This window comes from Nilaparvata lugens, chromosome 5, assembly GCF_014356525.2.
Source record: "Nilaparvata lugens isolate BPH chromosome 5, ASM1435652v1, whole genome shotgun sequence".
NCBI classification, from domain to species: Eukaryota; Metazoa; Arthropoda; class Insecta; order Hemiptera; family Delphacidae; genus Nilaparvata; species Nilaparvata lugens.
This window is the reverse complement of record NC_052508.1, coordinates 31406015-31424480: the sequence shown is the minus strand read 5'-3', so window position 1 is coordinate 31424480 and position 18466 is coordinate 31406015. Positions and strand designations below refer to the sequence as shown.

At 38.1% G+C, this 18466-nt stretch overlaps 1 protein-coding gene across 4 annotated transcripts in view; it reads right to left on the bottom strand.

Moving 5' to 3' along the window:
• LOC111057989 (EKC/KEOPS complex subunit bud32) overlaps window positions 1-10877 on the bottom strand; it is a 39696-nt gene extending 28819 nt beyond the window's left edge. The window contains exon 1 of one of the 4 annotated variants that reach the window (XM_039428167.1): window positions 10583-10877. The gene's annotated coding sequence lies outside the window, so the exon portion shown is untranslated. Of the gene's footprint in view, window positions 1-10474 lie in introns of all 4 variants that reach the window. The other 3 variants (XM_039428168.1, XM_039428169.1, XM_039428170.1) reach the window with 3 other exon arrangements.
• Window positions 10878-18466: the final 7589 nt, after the last annotated feature.

The window sequence follows — 18466 nt, the reverse complement described above, 5'->3', positions numbered from 1 at the left end:
AATATCTTCCGATTTTTACCAATTAGTTAAATGTATAATTCAAAGTCCCTCTGGGCCTATTTTTGTGCTCTAAAATCTAAGATCAGGATACAGGTTGATTTTTTTCTTTGAATTTCACTCATTTTTTGAAAAATCATAACTCAGTACTTATTGGAGATAGATAGTTGCGAATGATCTCATTTTATAATCTAAAACAATGGCTGGAGCAAATTTTTCCGTCAGATCACTGGATTTGGCAGAAAAAGCTGAAAACTGGAAAATGAGCTGAAAATACGAGGTTCTGGACTATTTGTTCCGGTCTTCTCTCATGTATCCAAAAAATATATTTAAAAATCATAACTACAATATAAATTGCAAGCACACCTCCTTTTTTATGTCTATATTAACTGGACTAAGAAGTTCCAGTGACAACTATAGAGAAATCAGCTTGCTAAACACTGCTTACAAAATCTATAGCATGATTATCAAGGATAGGATGCAACCCATAATGGAAGTTCTCCTCCTGGAAGAGCAATGTAGCTTTACTTTTAAATACTACCTCACCGCTCTATACTTGGGGGGGCGCATATCAAAATCTCGCCCCGGGCGCCTATTAACCTCGGGGCGGCCCTGCTTAGCCATGTCGCTGAAATGCATTGTTTCCCAGTTACATGCGTGTCAGCCAGAAATAAAAAAGCAACTTTTAAAGTATCCTCATCCCTTAAGCTCAAGGAGTAGGGATGAGGACTTTTGATATGTTCACCATCTAACTAGTTCAAACAAAGCTGCGAAGTAAAATATTGTGTTCCAAACATTCCCTCCCAATTTCCCTCACAATTGATCTGTTGTTGTTGAACTAAAGATTTCACACTCAACACTATAACGGTTGCAACAATCGCTGTGAGATGCATAAAATAATGAGAAATTGAAGAGAATGTGAGCTCTATGAGCCCATGATTAGCACGGATTTTTTCAATGAATCTTTAAATAGTATATTTCGCACCTAGAGCAGAAAACATTTTTGCCCGTGGTGCGAACGATATTTTTTGCCACACTACAGGTATTGCTGACAAAATAAATAAAGAATACAAAATAAAGAATACTTGTTATCGTACCTATCTCTTGATTTTAGTGGTAGAAGATTTGCAGTCAGGATTTCAGATTCTTTTAAAATTTCACTTGGAATATCACGGGCTTCGTCATCTTCAAGCATTTTTGAAAATTTGGAATGCGCTAATCAACAATAAATAATTGAATAAAAATGGTTGCGAAGTGAATGCTGAATTAGTTTGATTCGAAACTCGAACTGAAATCATGGCGACTTTGATGAAGAAAGTGGACACTCGCCCGATCTAGCGGATGACTTATAAACTACGGACTTCCAAGCGGCTGGAAAGAGAGCACTTTCTGGCCTAGACCGGAAAAGAAACCTGTTTCTTACGTCAGACAAGAGTCGTCTGCAAATAAGGTCTTTCAGATCTACATAGGGACTGGAAAACAGCTGCTTTATGAGCAGTGTGGCGAAAAAGTTATAAGGCCAAAAAGATCAGTTCTCTGCCATGGTGAAGCCGGGAGCTAAATTCAGGGATGTGGCAAAGGAGTCGGGTGAGCTGAGCGACAACGATGTGAGCGTCTTCTTGGCTGGTGGAAACGATATCGCCTGCAATGAGAGGAAGGAGCTTCACTCAGCACTTCGCAGCAAGCTACACGATCTGCAAAATCGATGGGCAAAAAATGTGATTGTGTTCTCAGTGCCTCACAGGCATGACCTTCCAAATTGGTCTGCTATCAATCAAGAAATTAAGAAAGCTAATGAGGAAAATTTCAATCTATGTTTCACTCCAGAAATGTTTCATTTATTAATATTAGTGACATTGGTAGAAGACTTCACACCTCACATGGTTTACATTTGAACACTTGGGGAAAGAAATATGTCTGTAGTAAAATAATGGAAGTAGTAAATAGGGTAGCTGATGAGCAGAAATCCATTCCATTAGGGGCTTTTACAAATTCTTTTTTAGGCCAGACACCCTAAGGCTGGTGGATAGTTGTAGTCAAGGTGATGATGGTTATTTTGTGAATATATCATCTCCTCATCAAGGTCTGATTTGTAGTGAGGTGGAACCTGTAAATATAGATGTATATAGCTTGAATAACACCGACTTTGAGAAGGCAGGTATTGGATTTTTGTTCTTGAATGTACAAGGGCTGAATAAAAAATCAGTTATTTTGGAAAGTCTTGTTTCAGATTTAAAAAGTGGTTCAGGGGCTCCTATTCTGTTTCTATGTCTGACAGAACATTGGTTGTGTAACGATGAAATAGAATACTCACACCCTGAGGGATACTATTGCTCTTCTTATTTTTGTAGAACAAACCACATTAGAGGAGGCACCGCTATTTTTGTAGCAAATGGCATTGAAGCAAGAGCTTTGAATATAGATAGCTTTATTTCTGAATTCAACCTAGAAGCATCAGCTATCATAGTTGATAGATTTAAGATTATAATAATCTGTATCTATCATTCGCCAGGTTATGATCCATTTGTATTTCTAAGCGCTCTTGAGAGTCTTCTAACTCACCTATCTAAATGGGAGGGTTATATCATTGTAGCTGGAGGTGATTTCAACGCGGACTTTGATGTGACAACAACAAAACCTACCGCGTTGGAGTTCCTCAACATCCTTCGACAGAATAACTGTTTGAAAAATTGGATGTTTGGCTGGTTGAAAATCCTTTCTATAGTATTGAGGAGTTCTTTGAAAATACAAATGTAAACTTTTAGGTTTGAGTAAGAATGCCTGTACTGCTTTTCTAATTTATTGTTTTATATTGTCATGTGCACAAATTTTAATGTGTAATGTTTTAGCTTAGCTCTATGTTACATTGACGTTGTCGATACATGTATTTGTTAATGGCAATAAAAAATATTTGATTTGATTTGATTAAAAAATTGGAGCCGGAAGGGGTTTTCTTCAAAATGTGATACCTTAGAGAGCTCATTCCTAGAAAACTATGAGAGATATGGAAAAATGAAATGAATGAAACTTGTAGGATAATTTGTGAGCTTTAATATTATGATTGTGTTCGAAAAAAATTCCGAAAGGCGCATATTGTTCGAGATATATACATAAAAACAAAATATGGCACTTTCAAACCACCCCCACCACCTTAGCACAGGGTGTAGGAGTGAGGACTTTTGATATGTTTACCCCCTTAATACCCGTAAAAGAGCTACGGGGTCAAAAATTGTGTTCCAAAATTTTTCCTCTATAATCTTTTATTGAATGGACTATACGAGTAGGGTATTTAAACGACAGTGAGTGAGTGAACAAAAAAGGCTCAAAGTATGATTATTTATTGATTATATCAATGTAAAATGTGGCTGAGCTTGATCAATATCAAATAGAATGATGATTTATTGATTATATTGAAGTAAAATATGATTGGGATTGATCAATTTCAATTATTTTTAGAGCAATTTTATAAATTCCCAAAATTTCTTGGCCTTGGAAATATTGCCAAATCATAAGTTCCTTCCCACTGGGAATATGGCAAAATTCTAGCCGGCATGCTCCCCCTGTTATCTCAGTTATTATTGAAGATATCGACTCAAATTTTTTTTTTTAAATAAAAGAGGAGGAAAAAATAAAGCGCGCTAGCCTATTTTTATACAATTTAGTTAGATTTTAATATTAGAAATAGCTGTTTCAAAACTAACCTTATTTTGAAGAATGGACGATTCTAAATATATTATTATCTCAACTATTTTTGAAGGTATCAACTCAATTTTTTTTTTGATGAAAGAAGAAGGAAAAATAGGTGTTGCTTCTATGAATTTTATTTTGAAAGACTTTTTAAAACATTAAAAAAAAACAGTTTGAATTTCTGAAGTGAGACTCAACAATGAAGAATGATGTTATGTAAACAATGAAGAATGAACTGTGATTAATGAAGCCAATAGCACAGCTGACTCATATTTTATGGCCGAATTAAAGATTTCAAAATAAGCGATTGCTCGAATGAATGTTCGCATCAATTCAACTTCTTCGAAAGTGATTGAAGAGGTAACTACAGGCAAGCATGGACATTGGAATACAATATAATTGATTAATCGATGAATTAAATAGAAATTAGATATTATTCTGGGGAGTTTTTCATTAAATTAACATTAACTTTCTAAAGCTGACCCTGAAACAGAACAGAAATTGGTAATTTTTGGTTTATGTGACTAACAATAATTGTATCTCACAATAAATTGTATCTCAACTATTTTTTAAGATATCAATCAATTTTTTTTAAATTGAAGAGGAAGAAAAATAGGTGTCGGTAATATAAATTCTATCCTAAAATACTAATTTAAACATTAAAAAAACAATTAGGTTCTGGTCAATTTATGTCAGGTTCAAGTCATTTATATTTATAGTAATTAAGATGATTGAATAGAACAATTGAACATTGAGATAGGATTCAAGAGTTAAGATAAAGAGATTTTTCAATAGTGGAGACTCTTTGAGTATGGAAAGAACTATAATGTTAAGAACTAGGAGTTGAAGAAGTGGTGGACAATGTACAAACCTTTACTCTTAATCACATTTTCTTATGACAATGATACATTTTAATTGAATGAACTTGTTATATATATATTTGAACTACCTACCGCCTAAACAGAGTAGTCAACATAAAATATTGCACAGAAATGAAGAAAACACTGATTCAATTTATTACCAACAACATTTATTTTACATGAATATGATATGAATATTACAAACATTTGCATTATAATCTAAATTATTATCCATTGTACATTTCTACACTACAACATTCAAAAAGATCAGACAGGCATTGAATTTGAAACACAAAGACAGACACATTCATAAGGCGCTGTTCACCTGTTCTAGTATTTTCTATTCTGTATCATATTCGACTTAACAATAATATAAAGTGTTCAATAAAGATCATTGAAATAATTCTACTGAGAGTTCTTATTCTTTCAAAAATACACAACAGAACTCTTGAACCAAGTCAAATAATTACTAACCTGAACAAGTATGACCAAAGCTTACTGAGCCTGGGCATGAACAGATCTCTCCTAAACTAAACTTTTTCTAATCTGAGATTTTCCTAAAATTAGCTTCACCTAACTAGAGTTTTTCCCAACCTAAAGCTTTTCCTAACCTAAGCTTTAACTAACCAAAGCTTTACCTAACCTTAGCTTCTCCTAACCTTAGCTTCTTCTAACCTAAGCTTTCCCTAACACTTGACTTTTTCCTGACCTAAGCTTATCCTAACCTTTGCTTCTCCTAACCTAAGTTTTTCCCAACTCAAAGCTTTCCCTAACCTAAAGCTTTTCCTAACCTAAGCTTTCACTAACCAAAGCTTTCCCCAACCCTAGCTTTACCTAACGTTAGCTTCTCCTAACCTAAGTTTTACCTAACCCAAGCTTTACCTAACCTGAGCTTTTTCCCAACCTAAGCTTTTCCTAACCTTAGCTTCTCCTTACCTAAGTTTCTCCTAACTCAAAGGATTTCCTCAACTAAGCCTTCACTAACCAAAGCTTTCCCCAACCAAAGCTTTTCCCAACCTAAGCTTTCACAAACCAAAGCTTTTGCTAACTAAAGCTTTTCCTAACCTGAGCTTCCTCTAACCTAATCTTTTCCTAACCCAACAGTTTCCTAACCTAAGTTTCTCCTAACCCAAGCTTCTCCTAACCTAAGTTTCTCCTAACTCAAAGCTTTTCCAAACCTAAGCTTTCACTAACCAAAGCTTTCCCTAATCAAAGCTTTTCCAACCTAAAGCTTTTCCTAACCTGAGCTTTCACTAACCAAAGCTTCCCCTAACCAAAGCTTTTCCTAACCTAAGCTTTACCTAACCTTAGATTCTCCTAACCTAAGCTTCTCCTAACCTGAGGTTTCCCCAATTTTAACTTTTCCCAACCAAAGCTTTTCCTAACCCATGCTTTTCTCAACCTAAGCTTTTCCTAACCTAAGCTTTTCCTAACCTAACCCAACCTAACCTAACTAACCTAAGCTTTTCCTAACCTAACCTAACCTAAGCTTTTCCTAACCTAACCTAACCTAACCAACCTAACCTAACCTAACCTAAGCTTTTCCTAACCTAACCTAACCTAACCTAACCTAACCTAACCTACCTAACCTAAGCTTTTCTAACCTAACCTAACCTAACCTAAGCTTTTCCTAACCTAACCTAACCTAACCCAACCTAACCTAACCAACCTAACCTAACCTAAGCTTTTCCTAACCTAACCCAACCTAACCTAACCTATCCTAAGCTTTTCCTAACCTAACCTTACCTAACCTTACCTAACCTAAGCTTTTCCTAACCTAACCTAACCTAACCTAAGCTTTTCCTAACCTAACCTAACCTAACCTAACCTAACCTAACCTAAGCTTTTCCTAACCTAACCCAACCTAACCTAACCTAACCTAAGCTTTTCCTAACCTAACCTAACCTAACCAACCTAACCTAACCTAACCTAACCAACCTAACCTAAGCTTTTCCTAACCTAACCTAACCTAACCTAACCTAACCTACCCAACCTAACCTACCTAAGCTTTTCCTAACTAACCTAACCTAAGCTTTTCCTAACCTAACCTAACCTAACCCAACCCAACCTAACCTAACCTAAGCTTTTCCTAGCCTAACCTAACCTAACCTAACCCAACCTAACCTAACCTAACCTAACCTAAGCTTTTCCTAACCTAACCTTACCTAACCTAAGCTTTTCCTAACCTAACCTAACCTAACCTAACCCAACCTAACCTAACCTAACCTAAGCTTTTCCTAACCTAACCTAACCTAACCTAACCTAACCTAAGCTTTTCCTAACCTAACCTAACCTAACCCAACCTTACCTAAGTTTCTCCTAACTTAAAGCTTTTCCTCACCTAAGCTTTCACTAACCAAAGCTTTCCCTAACCTAAGCTTCACTCAACCTTAGATTCTCCCAACCTTAGCTTCTCCTAACCTAAGCTTTCCTAACCAGAGCTTTTCCCAACTTAAGCTTATTCCTCACCCAAGGTTTTCTTAACCTAAGCTTTCCCCAACCAAAGCTTTTCCTTACCTTAGCTTCTCCTAACCTTATCTTTTCCTAACATAGGCTTTCCCTAACCTTAGATTTTTCCAACCTTAGCTTTTCCTCACCAATTTTTCCCCAACCTAAGCTTTCCCTAACTTGTGCTTTTTTTAACCTAAGCATTTCCCAATCGAAGCTTTCCCCAACCAAAGCTTTTCATAACCTAAGCTTTCACAAACCAAAGCTTTTTCTAACCTAATTTTTCCCAACCCAACAGTTTCCTAGCCTAAGTATCTCCTAACCTAAGATTTTCTCAACCTAAGTGTTTCTAAGCTAATGCCTCCTAACCAAATCCTTTCTATGCAAAATCTTTCCAACCTAACCTCCCCTAACCTAACCTTTTTCAACCCAAACCTTTGTAACCTGAGTTTTTTATTATCCCCAACCCAACAAAGCCTAACTCGAACTAACAAATGCAGTCCAGCCCAACCATTGAGCTCCCCTCTAACCAAGCATTTTCCAACCTAATATAACAAAGCCTTACCAGATAAAGACTGAGCAACCCTCAGACTTGCTCAGTCTTCATCACTTAAGGTTTGATAGTCACATCAAACTTTGGTAGGTAGGGTTTCATCAATATCGTTAGATACAGGAGAAAATGTGGTCAGCAGTAATTATGGTTAGCTCCATTTAAAAATATTCTCAACATTTTTCAGGCAAACAACTGGCACATTTTTGATATTTTCCAGATTTCCTATCAACTTCATCAATAGCATTAAATACAGAAGAAAATGTGGTCAGCAGTAATGGTTAGCTCTTTGATGGAATTAGAATTTTTATTCAAATTTGATACATTTGAGTTCTAATTCAAAATTATTTTTTTCCCAAAATTGGATTTTTTTTTGAAAAAATTGAAGATAGGTAGTGAAAATTATAACTGGAACCGTTTTAAGCATAAGTTAGCCTGTGGTACTTTTCTGTAAGTTGTATAATTCTGAATGATTGAATAAATAAATAAACTTTAATTATTAATACCTAAATGAGACTTTACAAATTCAGTACCCATTGGGGTTTCCAATTTTTTCAAAAAAAAGTTTGAATTGGTTTGTTTTTTCAGATTGGTTTCTACAAGGATGCAGGTTTGATGCCTAGTGAGATCGGACTCCCCGATTATGTATTAAGTATTCCAATAATGGGAAAAAATGTAGAACAAATTATAATTTAAATATATCAAATTGAAGTTTGTAAAACAATAACAATAAAAAAACAATAAAATAAATATTGAACTCTTGAATCATTAATCGAACAAGTTGAAATCGGAATCTTTCTTATCGAGCAATTTCAAAAACCGATGACAACTCTATTTAAACGGTGTACACACGTACGTTTGCCTCGGGTGAGCATACGTGTATGGGCTTGCATTCGCACGTGTGGACACTGTTCGCTGAGGCATGTGGGCGAACCGGAACCCTGTCGGTATTTTGGCGTGCTCAAAGGCGCCTCGGGCGAGCATTGAATGTACGTGTGGACGCGATTTTGCCATACGGGTGAGGCAAAACGTAAACATTGAAGGCGTCATAAACTAATTCCAATGAATTAGGTTAATGAATGACAAATCAAATTGTGATCCAATAACTAATTGTAAATTGTAGGATTTTTGTAATTTTGTAGGATATGTGGATTGTCAAATATTTAAATAGAAACATGCATGGAATATATAATTTGTATCATGATTAACAAATTTAGAACTGCATAATTTAAGTGAAAAAAGCTTCTCTAAAGGGCTCCTACAAGAGAGTATAGCTCAAATATTATTTTACTGTGACTATCAAATCATCTTGTGTTTGTTTCATGTTATCAATCAGAGTTTTTAATTAAAATTGTAATCTTCAATAAAATGATATTATATGTTTTAGATAGCTAGGCTATCTATAGAGAGATTTATTCAAACTTTGAACTAGTATTCCCTTAAAGGTAGATCTTGAAGCTAATCTTTTGGAGAATCTTGTTTTGTCATGTGTATAAGCAGAGTTAGTTTAAAATGGGCAGCAACTTGGTATTTGATTCAATTTATGGCTAATTTCCTTAAAGAAGACTGTCAATTTTGTGAGACAGTGTTGAGTGCTTTGATTAGGTCATCAAAACTTCTGGATTTATTGTAGAAATTTTCTTTTTTTGAGATTCAGAATAGATATTGGAAACCAACAAATGAATCGCCTAATGTCAAGAATCTCAAAGTTGGAGCCAATCGTTCTTGTGGAGTTATTGATTCCCTCATGATGATATCATTATTGTTTAGATAACTAGTTGAATTAGATTCAGTATATTAACAAGATAATTTTTTGACAACCTAATAAAGTTTGAACTGTCAATCTTATGTCATGTAGCAATTTATTTCCTTACTTCAACCTACAATCGTTCAACCCACCAACATCGTTTGTCAAGTTTTATTTTTGATTTCATTATATAAGTCATTGAAATAAAATGATACTGCTGCAATTTGTGATAACTATCTTCAATGATGGAATGACGCCATTGTTGTCATGTGGAAAATCTACATCTACCATGTCTTCGTGTCGTCTGCAAATCAGATAGCTTTTTGAATGCCGAGGCATACGTGGATCGCGTCCACAAGGACGTACAGTGAGTGTTGAGGCATATGTACATACGATTGTTCGCGCGAATCTGTACGGACGTGTGTACAAGGCTTTAGCATGCTTCAAATTTGTGACCTGTAGAGAATAGAGCAGCAACTCTATAACTCTACAACTCTATGGTGCTAGTAAAAACATGATAGTATTATAGGTTGGACAAAATTCAAAATTTGCTGTTAATATTAATAACATTAAATTTCATTGATTATAATTGTTATTCAGTTACCGACACGTATTTTTTCTTCTTCTTTCATTAAAAAAAATTTAGTCCCATAATATCTTTAATAATAGTTGATACAAATCATTATAATTTAGAATCGTCCATTCTATAGAATAAGGTTAGTTTTGAAACAACTATTTCTAATATTAAAATTAAATCAAATGGTATAAAAATATGCTAGCGCGCTTTATTTTGTCTTCCTCTTTCATTTAAAAAAAAAATTGAGTCGATATCTTCAATAATAACTGAGATAGCAGGGGGAGCAGGCCGGCTAGAGCTTAGCCGGGAATATTCCCGATTCACATCACTATTCATATCCCTTAAAACCATCAAGGGCGCCTTGAAAAGTTTGAGCCTGAGGATTGACTTTCATGGCTACAACACAAGAGGTAGAAGCCAACTCAACTACTCAACCTGGACTTTACAAGTAAAGGCTGAGTAGGAGACAAAATAACCCTGGTAGCCACATCAGCAAGGGCTCTTACAACACGGAAATTTACCAAATGTACCCATCCATTCCTCATGACTACCCCTATTTATTTAATGAGGAATTTTAAATATCACATAAAAATCAGGATGCAACTTACAATCTAATAGTAGCAACTTTGGAAGAAGCAATGGATACAGTACGGTATTGTAAAAATATTTTTTACAAATACAACAATAATTGTCAACTTATTCTTCACAACTCTTACCAATGCTTATTCCTCTAATGACCGACTCTATCCAAGTCCGAGAACTAATTAAAATTGAATTTTATAAAAGTACAAAAATTGAAGCTAACCTCAAATAGATTTCAAAATTATTACAAACAAAAAACAAGACACAGACAACCTTAGACCAGTTATAGAATAGACACGCTGAGAAGTCTAGCCTCTGAAGCCAACATCTACTGCCAAATCCACCCACCTTGACGTCACAACAGTGACGTCACGCATCCTATTGAAAACTTTCAGATTGTGCCTATTTCAGATTCATGGTGTTTTTAGGTTATCTCTAGCTACGGTCAAAAACGATATCTGTTAACTTATGATGTGTTATGTGATATCGGCTTCAAAGTTATAATGTGTTTTGGAAATAATAAGGTACAGTAGCCTACAAAACCAATTTATTGTCATGCTGCAATGGGTTCACTTACATCATAACCAAGGATAATATTACAGTTACAACTTACAATATTTATGTGTATAAATTTCAACTTATGCATGAAAAAATATTCCACTTTTTTTCCTAAAAATTTCAGTGCAATTATATACTGCGCAGGAGATTTATTTTCATAAATGATAGTTACATAAATAAATAATAATCTGCTATGGAAAACAAGCTATGTTTAACAACAATGTAAGTTAAACACCAACACCACAAACTCAAAAAAGTTTTCTATAATTTCTATACGATGCATGACGTCACTGTAGTGACATTAAGATGGGTGGATTTGACAGTAGATGTTGGCTTCATCGACTTTTAGTATGAATCTTAGACCAGTTATAGAATAGACACGCTGGGAAGTCTAGCCTCTGAAGCCAACATCTACTGCCAAATCCACCCATCTTGACTTCACAACCAAGCTAACATCAATGTAAGTTAAACACCACAAACCAAAGACCTTAAAGATGATCCTTATCTCTTTAAGGTCTTTGCCACAAACACTTACGCAACAAACTCAAAAAAGTTTTCTATAATTTCTTTACGACGCGTGACGTCAAGATGGGTGGATTTGGCTGTAGATGTTGGTGAACACTTTTTCACAAGGAGGAGAGCAGAGTCATGACGTCATGATAAAAATAACGTCGTGGATACTTATATCACAGAATATACAGAATGGAAACTTGTAATCAATCGTCTATCCAACCAATGCTTTTTACATGACGCCAATACTAAACACGTCACGTGACCTTGGGAAGTTCCAATCCTGGTCTTCTGATTGGCTCGTGGCAGTGAACGAGATCAATTGATCCGGATCATTAAAGTGATCCGAACCTACCATCAATATTATTACTATGCGGCACTTCCTAACAAGATGGCGGATTTTGGCGTCAGGATATAGCCAAGTTTCCGTACTGTATGTATACTGTGCTTATATCATCGACATCCAAGTTGCTTAGAATTGATAATCTGTTGATTTGACAACGATACGATACTTTGCTTTGATAGAGTTCAATTGGTTGCTTGTTGAAAGAATTGGTTATGTTTATGTTATGATGCTGAAATGGATTAATAATAATGAGTTTTGTAAATTGTAAAACATTAGACGACGTAGTTGCTAAATTGAGAGACCATGAAGTGGCAACTGGTTCGAAATATGTTGTAATAGATTCATGTAAGACATTTTCTGCAGAGAAAAGTAAGTACAGTAAGCACATGTTCAATATTCAAAAATAGATCTCAGTACCCTTTTATAGTTATTTGTGCAACTAGTGCGCAAAGTGACAGTTTGCTGCACCGAAAGAAACGTTTACGCCCGAGCCGTAGGCGAGGGCGGAATGGTTTCTTGAGTGCAGCAGAGGAACTTTGCGCACGTATTTCACATTAAGTTTTTCCTACAGTTACCATTGAATATGAAAAGTGGGTAAAATTGCCTGAAATCCATCAAATAACTTAGTAGTGTTTGAATGGCGAGGCGGCTGTGTGGTGTGTGCTGTGGTGGCACTGTGCTGTTGTTGTCCTCGATATAATATATAATAGTAATAATTAGCGCGTTGTGCTTCGTTGCACCTCTGCTCACTATAGCAGCGACAGCAGTCACTGTTACCAACTTCATTTTGATTTTGCTGCACTGTTGCTCCATATAACCTACTAAGTATTTTGCGTTGCCATGTTGCAAATCTGGAGTGCAGAAAAATTTTTCCCGCACTAGAGCGGAAAAGTGATTCTTTGCGTTCTGTAATCAGTGCAGCAATGGCCACTTTTCAACGTAACTGTAGGAAAAATTCTTTATCACAACATGTTTAGGATTGTCTAGGATTGGTCAAGATGGCAGTGGATGAAGTAGTGAACTCGACTTGTGGTCTGTGTAATAAAGTTATTAAATCAAATTCAGAAGCTATATTTTGTGATTTGTTTTGTGACAAGTGGTTCCATTCAAAGTGTGCTAAAGTCTCAAAAGAAAATTATGAGAATATTCAAGCGCTTGGTGATGTGGTCAAGTGGCATTGCTGTGTCTGCGAAGATAGGTTATCAACATTGAAAACCCATAGTATTGACGACATTTTATCCTTATTTAGGAAGGTGAGTGAAATGGATGTTAAATTGGAAGCCGTGAACTCATTTAATAGTGAATTGTTTTCAAAAATGGATGGTTTACTTGATATGAAATTCAGGGAATACCTTGACGTAAACATTGACAAATTAAAACATGTTTGTCAAGCTGATTGTTTGAATTCAAAATTACGCGCAAGCCAACACAGGTCTACCAACACCAACAGTCTAACAAAACAGTCAACACAAAACAACAGTCAACGTTTTCGTAAAAAGTCGATAGTCGAGGTCGAACCTGTCGACAACGAACTGTCATCGACGGGTACTAATCGAGTTGACTCAGTCGACAGTGAGCTACAAAAACAGTCGAACTCTGAGGATGGCGGGAGTGTTTCGGATTTGAACTTTCAGCATGGTTTTGAAACAAAGACAGAACTACACAACACCTGGTCTAGTATTGTAAAAAAATCGAAAAAAACACCAGTAAGAGATCATGCCAAAAATAAAAATTCTACTGCCTTGAATAACAATCATGGTAATAAATGCACATCATACAGTGGGGAGGCTTCTGCTAATGATGTTGTGAGCGGGCGATCTGTGAAGACTTTCTTGAGGACGGTGGAAAAGAGAAAGTCATTATTTGTTTCTCGTCTCCATCCAGAAGTTTGTGAGGTGGACTTGGTATCTTATCTAAAAGCTTCGGGTATTGACAAATCAGACTTTGAATGTGTGAAGCTGAAATCCAGGTATGACTCATACTCTTCTTTCAAAATTGTTATTGCTGAACGTTATCATGCATGTGTTTTGAACTCTGATTTCTGGAATGATGGTGTACTGGTGAAGAACTTTGTCCCTGATAGGAGAAGTAATGATAGTAAATATCCTAAAGCAACAAGGCCTTTTTTAGGCAAGCCGAAACGGTCGATTTAAATGCATGTGATTTAGATAGCATGAACAACCGGAGTAGGCCTCTTAAAATGTGGATACAAATTCTTTTCTACAACATTCAGTGCTTGAGCAACAAGATTTATGAGATTGAAGCGATAGAACATTTTGATGAATATAATATTTTGTGCTTCTGTGAACACTGGCAGAGGAGTGAGAACCTGCAACAAATACGAATAAAAGGTTTTGAACTTGTGGCTGAATTTTCACGTAAAGAGCACCGTAATGGTGGTGTGGCAATCTTTGTTAATGACAAAGTAAAAGCTAGCTTTATAGATGTTGGCAGTTTTTGCTTAGAGGGTAAGCATGAGTTTGCATGCATTGCATTGCTACATGAACAGGTTGAATGCAGGCTCAAATTTCTTTACTTTCTTCTATCTTCTTCTGAATGAGTTTAATGAGTGCTTCCCACTCAGGACGCAGCCAAAGAAGAAAAAATGTGCATCACCCTGGTTAAGCCAGGACCTGCTAAACCTCAGGGACTTGGTTCTTATGTCCTATGATAGATTTCGTGTTGATGGCTCCACACTCTCCAAAGCAACATATTTGAAATTGAGAGATCAATATCGTAGGGAGGCTGTTAGGGCAAAGCTTTCCTATAATGCAAGCCTTATAAGTGGAGTAGCAAATAGATGTTTGGCGGCATGGAGGTTCATTCGCACTGAGACGGCCTCTGCAGCTCCAAGAAGTGTTCCACTGACTGCGGATACTTTCAATGACCACTGGATTGACTCCATCCAGCAGATTGGAGACAGAATTGCATCGCAGACAATATCAGCATCACCTGTGCAGCTTCTTCTGGAGTCCAGGCAGCCGCCACCAGCTACACTGATCTGGCGCAGCGTGACAGGCGAGGACATCCTGCGGATTGCATCTGGGATCAAGAGTTCTACAAGCAAAGACATTTACTTTATGTCCAGTAGGTTTTTAAAAGGTATAATTAAGCTTATTCTAGTTCCCTTGACTCAGTGTATAAACGAGTGTCTGGCTCAGAATATTTTTCCTGAGGAGCTGAAACTTGCAAAAGTTGTGCCAATTCTCAAAAAGGGTTGCAAAATGGACCCCAATAATTATAGGCCCATCTCAATATTGCCTATACTAAGTAAGATTCTGGAAATTGTTATGGCTAGCCAATTATATGAGTTCTGTGAGCTGAACGGTCTGTTTGCCGCCACCCAGTTTGGTTTCAGGTCGGGGAGGTCGGCTGATGGGGCTGTAGATTTAATTGTTAGAAAAATTTTTGAAAGCTTTGAGAGCGGTGACCTTGCTGGGTTGACCCTCTGTGATCTCAGCAAGGCTTTTGATACCCTCAACCATGAGATTTTACTGACAAAGCTTTCCATGTATGGTATTACTGGTGGTCCCCTGCAGCTTCTCCGCTCCTACCTGGAGGGCCGCAGGCAGGCCGTTTTGGCGAACGGGGCCCTGTCACGGGTGAGGTGTGTGGATTGCGGAGTGCCGCAGGGCTCAATTCTGGGTCCTCTGCTTTTCTTGCTCATGATCAATGACGTAGCTCTTTCTAGGGACAGAATGGTGGTGTGTTATGCGGATGACACCTCCCTCCTGGATGTTGGCAGGAGTCTGGATGATGTGAGCACACTAATGCAGGCGTCCATGGAGGTGGCAGCTGACTGGTTCTCTGCAAACAGGTTTCTCCTGAATGCAGAAAAGACACAGACGATTGTTTTCAGCCTCAAGAATGGTAAGCAGCATGATTGTCCTCCAGTAAAGCTCCTGGGTTTTATGTTGGATAGGAGACTTTCCTGGGAGGAGCATATTCAGGGTGTCTGTTGCAGGCTGAGCAGGATCCTGTTCCTACTGAAGGGTCTAAAGAGGTGCGTTCCCGTGGCCTATCTACGCATTTGCTATTTTGCTTTCTTCCAGAGTGTGATGGCTTATGGTATCACACTTTGGGGCAGTTCCACCCATGTGAGGAGGGTCCTGCTTTTGCAGAAGAGGGTACTTAGAATCTTATGCAATGCTGAACACCTTGCCCATTGCCGCCCACTGTTTATACAAGAGGGTCTTCTAACTGTTTATGGCCTGTATATTTTCAGATCTGCTGTGAATGCATTTGGTGACCTGGCGGTCCAGCCTGTCAGGGGAGACTCCCATGAGTATGGCACTTGAAACAGATTAAGGCTGGATCTCCCATACTGCAGGTTGGGGAGGACGCAATCCAGTGTGGTCTACCTGCCGGGAAAGATTATAAATAAGCTGCCCATTTCAGTGAGGAGTCTACCTGTGGCTGCCCTAAAGTGAAGGTTGAAGCACTTCCTGCGGGAGAATCCTTTCTATCACTTGAAGAATTCTTTGAATGTGACAGTGCACTGGTGAGTAGATATTTTTGACTTTTTGGCGCTGTGATGTCCGCTGCTGGTTTTGACTTTTTTGGCTCTTATGTTTTCTCCTGACTTGTCTCTTGTGAGCATGCCCTGCATGGTCACTTTATGGACAGAAAGTTTATTATTATTATTATTATCATTATTATTATTATTATTATTAGGTTTTCATTATTGTGGTATATCGACCTCCTAATAGTGAATTGGACAGTTTCTTCCAGGTGCTTGAGGCTTTGCTTGACCGCCTTGAATCCCTGCACCCAGGCTTTGCATGTGTGTTGGGTGGAGATTTCAACATTAATGTACTTGTTGATGATAACAAAACTAAGATCTTTGTTAACCTGTTGAAGTCCCGAAATTTGTATTTGACAGTTGATCAACCTACAAGACTGGAAGCTTGCCTAGATAATGTTGCAACAAATATGAGGCTGAATGTTGATGTTTGGTCTGATGTCATGCACTATTCACTCAGTGATCATGAGGCCATATGATGTAGAGTGGTTCCCCCCTCCACTGGTCGGCTCCTGCAGGGTGGGCAGTTACCACTTGAACAGTCTGTGACCAGGGTAATTTCGAGGAGTGCTCTTGAGAGGTTTTGCTGCGCTATTGTTCATGTGAACTGGATCTTCCTGCTCCATCATCATGATGCCCGGCTTGTGTTCTCAGCTTTCTTCAACAATCTCCTGTTTGAATTTAACAAAGCATTCCCACTAAGGACTCTGAAACACACTGTGAAGAGTCATTCATCACCCTGGATTAGCCATGACTTGCTAAATCTGAGGGACCTGGTTTTAATAGCTTATGAAAGATTTCGGCAAGATGGTTCTGGTGACTCAAAGGCAGCTTACTTGAGACTGAGAGATGATTACCGTCATGAGGTTGCAAGGGCACGGCTTGCATACAATGCTGGCATTATCGGTGGGGCACCAAACAAGTGTTTGGCAGCATGGAAGGTGATTCGGAGTGAAACAAGATCATCTGCTCCTGCACGTGTTCCACTATCATCGGAGGAGCTGAACAATCACTGGGTGGACTCCATCCAGCAGATTCGAGAGCAGATTGCGGCATCACCAGAGGCATCAAAAACACCAATGGAGCTGCTGGAAGACATCAGGCGACCACCAGCGGCAGCCTTCGCTTGGCGTGGAGTGACCTGTGAGGACATCCTCAGGATCTCAAGCAGAATGAAGACCTCAACCAGCAAGGACTTTTACTTTATGTCTAGTGGCTTCTTGAAAAGTATAATTGAGCTCATAATTGTCCCACTCACATATTGTATTAACATATGTCTGTCTCAATCTATATTTCCAGACCAGCTTAAATTGGCAAAGGTAATACCTGTGTTCAAGAAGGGTGATAGTGGTGACCCCAATAATTATAGGCCCATTTCAATTTTGCCTATTTTGTCCAAAATATTTGAAATGGTGATAGCTGAGCAACTCTATGAATTTTGTGAGTTGAATAGTCTGTTTGCAGGTACACAGTTTGGCTTCAGAGTGGGGAAGTCGACAGTGGAGGCTGTTGAACATATTGTTCTCAAGGTTCATGCAAGTTTTGAGAAGGGAGGCCTTGCTGGGCTCACACTGTGTGACCTTAGCAAGGCATTTGACACCCTGGACCATGCTACTCTTTTGGCCAAGCTCGCTTCCTATGGAATTGGTGACAGCCCTCGGATGCTTCTCCGTTCCTACCTGGAAGGACGTGAGCAAATAGTGCTGGCGAATGGTGTGAGGTCTCGAGTCAGATCAGTGAGCTGTGGGGTCCCCCAGGGCTCTGTACTGGGGCCTCTCCTGTTTCTCATCATGATTAATGATGTTGCCCTTTTCAGAGACAGGACTGTGGTGTGTTATGCTGATGACACCTCAATGCTGGATATCAGTGGTGACATGACTGACCTGGGCAGAAAGATGTGTGCTTCTGAGAGGTCTGTTGCAGACTGGTTTCGGGCAAATCTCTTCCTCCTCAATAGTGAGAAGACCCAGAGAATTGTGTTTGGCCTCAGGAATGGAGTACATTATGATTTCCCTCCAGTGAAGCTCCTTGGCTTCACTCTGGACCGTAAGCTTTCCTGGGGCGGGCACATTCAGGTAGTCT